This window comes from Lathyrus oleraceus, chromosome 7 (genome assembly GCF_024323335.1).
Source record: "Lathyrus oleraceus cultivar Zhongwan6 chromosome 7, CAAS_Psat_ZW6_1.0, whole genome shotgun sequence".
Taxonomy (NCBI): Eukaryota; Viridiplantae; Streptophyta; class Magnoliopsida; order Fabales; family Fabaceae; genus Lathyrus; species Lathyrus oleraceus.
In genome coordinates this window covers 364,252,419-364,258,083 of record NC_066585.1, presented here as the reverse complement: position 1 = coordinate 364,258,083, position 5,665 = coordinate 364,252,419, and positions in this window count along the sequence as shown.

Genomic DNA, 5,665 nt, shown 5'->3' with positions numbered 1-5,665 from the left:
CTACATGCTTTTAGGACTACGAATTGAAGGCAAAGCTGTTAATGGTAAGACCAACTTTCCAAATTCAATTTGCATGGAGCTTTTAAACACTGATTTGTTAGATGATAATGCTAGGGGACAAGGTATACTACTTTCACGCCTAAAGTCATATTATAATAGTTTTTATTTAGATGAGCATTCTACCGAAGATGCTCGAATCATCAAAACTAGGTGTTACATTATGTTGTTAATAGGATCCTTTTTATTTCCCGAAGGTAGTGGTTCTAGCATGCATATTATGTACTTACCTTTACTTAGACATATAGATAGAATAGGTAGTTATAGTTGGGGATCCGCATGTCTAGCCTATCTCTATAGTTCTTTATGCAAAAACTCCCACAAAGATACTTCTACATTTTCTGGATGTGCTGTTTTGCTACAAGCATGGGGATGGTCAAGACTACCGTCTCTAGCACCGGTCAATAACAACCCCTTCACTTTTCCATATGCAAAAAAGTAAGTTGTTTAAATTGCTATATCTTTACTTCCTTCCTTACAGTTTATTACCCATAACTAATTTATTTTAACTTTTTGGTGTAGATGGTCGGCACGCGGTATGAATTACAAAAGATGTCCGAGACACTGTATTACTCAATATCGCAACCTGTTGGATCACCTTCGATCGGCAGACGTAAGCAAAATAATTACATTATTTCTTCATATTATGTTGACTTTTTCTACATTCATTTAAATCCTATTGTCTTTAACATTTCAGTTCATTTGGCGTCCATACCTTAATATGGATCATGAGCATCAGATCAACCTTGAAGACGCAGCCGTATGGACAACATGCACACCGATAATACGGTTCACAACAGTGGAGCTGCACAACACCGATCGTGTGAAGCTGCAGTTTGGTATGGTCCAGAACATCCCAGATCCCCCAGCTAGCCTAGGAGAATGGCATATGCGTAAAGTGAACGACCAATGGAACTACAACCCTTGGCAAACCTTCGCAAGATTAGAGTGTCGCAAGTGGAAGCACCGTCATGACCATGTCTTAACTGACGCAGTCATGCCAAATGAGGTAAAACCAAGTCGTACTTATATGGCTTGGTATAGATCAGTTGGATTTCAATTCATCGCCGATGATATGTACCTCTACGACCCACGCCAGACAAGTTACACACAAGAAGGCTCAACATCTAACCCCCAACAACATTCTCAGCCCGGTTACTCACAACCACCTATCCGACAAACTTTCCGTTCCACAAACACACAAACATACAACCAAAACATGCCATTCACCCAACCCCAAAACCAAGAACATCCCCCATACCACCACCAACAAATGGACCATCAACCTTCGACCGAACATCGCTTCGCACCCACACCATCACCCTACCAAAGTCGCCTTACCCAAAACACTAACCGCCCCATCACCTACCGTAGCCAAGAACCCCAAACATCACAATACCAAAACATCCCACAACCATATCTCTTCCAAACACCCCAACAACCTTTCCAACCTTTCCTAGACCCATCATTGTCACCCATGTCCCCCTTCAACCGTCCTGGTCGCCCATCCATGAGTCAACCACACCCCAACTTCTCTGGCATGGGTCATGAGCTCAGCTACGCCGGTACACCATCATTGAATACTGAAGACTATGCTGAGTTGGCTGAATACCTCAACGGATCTTCTCCTGTAGGAGGTAATGACGCTCCTGGACCATCAGATGAACAACCACCGGTGCAGAATCGTCAACGTGGGTTAGGGCCAAGGGTTAGGGTAGCTAGGGGATGTGGGACCGGAGGTCGGTTAGGTGATCCCGGTCATCACCATTAGGATTCATTGTGTAAAATCCAAATTTTATTAATATCAATTCGTATTATGTCTAATTTATCTTTGTGTAAACTCCAAACATTAGGTTTCTTTCATAATTCTAAAATAAACACATATGATAATACAAAAATTTATAGGTCAAAAACCCTAATTCTATCACTTGTTATTGTTATGTTGAAAGGCTTGAAGTTGGTCCCTTTTGGCAAAATTCACATACACTTGTTTTGACAGAAACCTTAATTTTGGGTCAAGTTCGCAGGGACATAACTCACTCATTTTTAATTATTTTGAGGTGGGACCAAGTGCAATGGAAAATTTAAGATGTCTACTTCACTTGTTATGTTGGACAAAAATTCATAACTATAACACAAACACATGCAATAATACAAAACATTATAGGTCAGATAACAGATAAAATGTCAAAGAGTCCAAGTTCAGGTGCCCATACCTTTCTCATAAAAATTGCAAACGATGCAAAACTTTAGTCCAAATTCATTATCTTGAAAAGATCTACAACTTTTATGTTGAAGGTTTTTTCATTTGAGGCTTTTATCATTCAAACTAAAGGGCTTGAAGTTGGTCCCTTTTGGCAAAATTCACATACACTTGTTTTGACAGAAACCCTAATTTTGGGTCAAGTTCGCAGGGACCTAACTCAGTCATTTTTAATTATTTTGAGGTGGGACCAAGTGCAATGGAAAATTTAAGATGTCTACTTCAAATGTTATGTTGGACAAAAATTCATATTCCTAAAAGAAACACATGCAATAATACAAAACATTATGACTCAGATAACAGTTAAAAAACTCAGAAGTCCAACTTCAACTGCCCATAACTTTCTCATAAAAAATCCAAATGATGCAAAATTTATATCCAAATTCATTGTCTTGAAACGATATACAACTTTCATGTTGGAAGTTTTTTCATTTGAGGCTTTTTTAAGGGAGGCGCCAATTGGATTGGCGCCCCCTCTTAAAAATTACACATAGGCGCCAATTGGATTGGCTAGGGCAGGTGCCCTAGCCAATCCAATTGGCGCCTCCTTGCAATTTTTAAGAGGGGGCGCCAATCCAATTGGCGCCTCCCTCTAAAAGTGGGGTATATTGGGAAAATTTTTGAAACCTGGGTTATTTAGGGAATTTATTTGAAAAAGTGGGGTATATTGGTAAAAAATCCTCATGATTTAATTGTTTTTGTGCATATTTTTAATTGTTTAAAAATATTTTGACTTTTCAAAAATAATGAAATTTTTTCTCCAAGGTCCTTTAACCTTTTTGACCTATGATAAATCTCTTGGCCATTTATTTGGTGTTTTGAAGACATTTTAGATTTTTGATCAAACATAATTTAATTTAAATGCATTTTAATTTGATTTTTAATTGTTTAATTGTGTGAAAATTATGTTGAGCCATTTTCATTGACTTGTGAAGTTTGACTATGTGTTTGGGCCTTGGTCAAGGTGGATTTGTCTTTTGTTGGATTAAAATCATTGGATTTAAGGGATTGATGAAATGCACATTTCATCTCCCAAAATGAATGAATGATTTTAATTTGATAAAATTCCTTCCATGACCAATTTTGTTTGTCTCATTTCCCCTCCCTCTTCAACTTCAATCCCTTTTTATCCCATCCCTTCCATTGGCCAATGAAATGTCAATATCCTAAGGCTAATTGGTTCATTAATAACTTTGTGTTAGATGAACCAATACAAGTATGGATGAGATTAGGTCCTTCCTTTGATCATTTTATTTTTGTGTGTGGTATGTTTTAGGATTATGACTCATGATACCATATCTCTAACATGCATTAACACCAAAATTTCTATTGCCCGACCTCAGATAGTTGTGACTTCTACATAAGTCCAATTACGATTGCTTAACATAGCGCTAAATTTTGATCCAAAGACATAGCATTCTAGTAAGTGAGATTGTAAGTCTCCCCCCTTTCATGGTATTGTGTGGAAACTTGGCCTTTTTCCCTTCCTTTGGAAGATGTCTTGGTTCAAAGATCCATGCTTGTGAATAGAGGGTCGAGTGTTCTCCAAAGAATGACTTAAACAATTGAAAAGCAAAACTCCACTAACATCTAATCAACTAACATTTGACTAACTTTTATTGTCTTGATCTTAATTTCAAGTCATTTACTTTATGCAATTTAAATTCAAGTCGTTTACCATTCCATTTGCCATTTTACATATCATTTAACTTGTTTATGTTTATGCAGTTTTCACTTTGCTCACTTGAGCCATATATAGTGATTGTATATATTTGTTTGTGTATCATGTTTGTGTTTATGGTCTTAGGACCTTAAAATACCTAATAAACAACAAAAAACCTTAAAAAATGATTGTGTGGACTGTTGGATTTGATCTGAGTTTTGGAGTTAGAATTAGGCAACATTCCCTATGCAAAAGGACTTGGCCAATGCCAACAATTCTGAAACCAAGTTCTTGTGATTTGAATCATCATATGATGTACGTATTGGGATCCACTTGAGTTCATCTGCTATATGATCCTGATGCAAATGTTACTTTGAACCTGTGTGTAGTGCCTTATTCTAAGCTATTCAAGGAGTATGTCATCTGATACATGGGGACGACTATGAAGAAGACTATGAAGTTGCTAGCTTTGATGTAGCTATCTTTATTTGATGCCTTACTCTTCATTATGTTACTTGCTTATTGATATTGCTTGATTTAAAGTCCAAATAAAAAGTGGGTTTCTATATGACATTCTTGTCTATTGGATTCCATCCCGTTGGTCAGATCTTTTCAACTCTTAACTTTTAAATTTTTGCTTAGGATTAGTCTCTTCATCTCCTCCCACTTATTAAATTTCAAATCTCTTCCCCTTTTCAAAACCTTCTTTGCTTGTGATTTCTAAACTTAGACTTTATTGCAAACTAGAAACTTTGGCCTTATGCCATTGCATTTTTAAACTCTTTTCTCAATCAAACATGTAAATGAATCTAATCATATTGACTTAAAATTTCAAAAGACAAAAAGAACTAACATTCATTAAAACTTTTGGGCCCTTTGTGCCTCTTTTAAACTTAACCTTTTGTTAAAAGCAATTCACTCACTTTCAATTGATACCACAAACTACGAGGTTTTGATCCCTCATTTTATGTTGGTACGTAGGCACAAGTCCGAAGGTCTTGTCAAACACAAAAATATAATTAATGAATTCTTTTCTCATCCCCACACTTTATTTATTGCAAACATCTTTTATACCAAAACACATACACACATAAAAAAAGGGCTCCCTAGGAGTACCTAGGACACTTTAGGTGCTAACACCTTCCCTCTGCGTAACCAACCCCCTTACCTGTACTCTCTGGCATTTTATTAGTTTTAATTTGAAAACTTTTTATCCTTGGGTTTTGTTCGTATTTTTCCCTTTTCCTTTGGAAACAATAAAAGCGCGGTGGCGACTCTGGTTTTATTGACGTTAAGTTTATCCATAGCTTAATGGTCATGAATTTACTGCTACACTCATTCATTGTTTCCAACGACCTTCACTGATCCAAATTTCATTTATTCATTTTGGTCAGATCATGGCATGATCACTAGGTTTCGCTATCATTCATTCATTTAGAATATTGGTTCCAATTAGAAACATGAATTTTTAACCATTAAAGCCTATTTCATCATCCTTTGCATCAGTTGACTTTGGGTCGACTGTTGACTTTTTGGTTAACTAGTTGACCAAAGTCAACTTACCACACTTTCGTCCCCCAATTGTCAGGACATTGCTCTTATTGTCCACCGTTCATCTTTAACCCATGTCCATTATCTTTTCAAACATCATGATCCATTTTAAACTAGAGTTATTTTCCCAC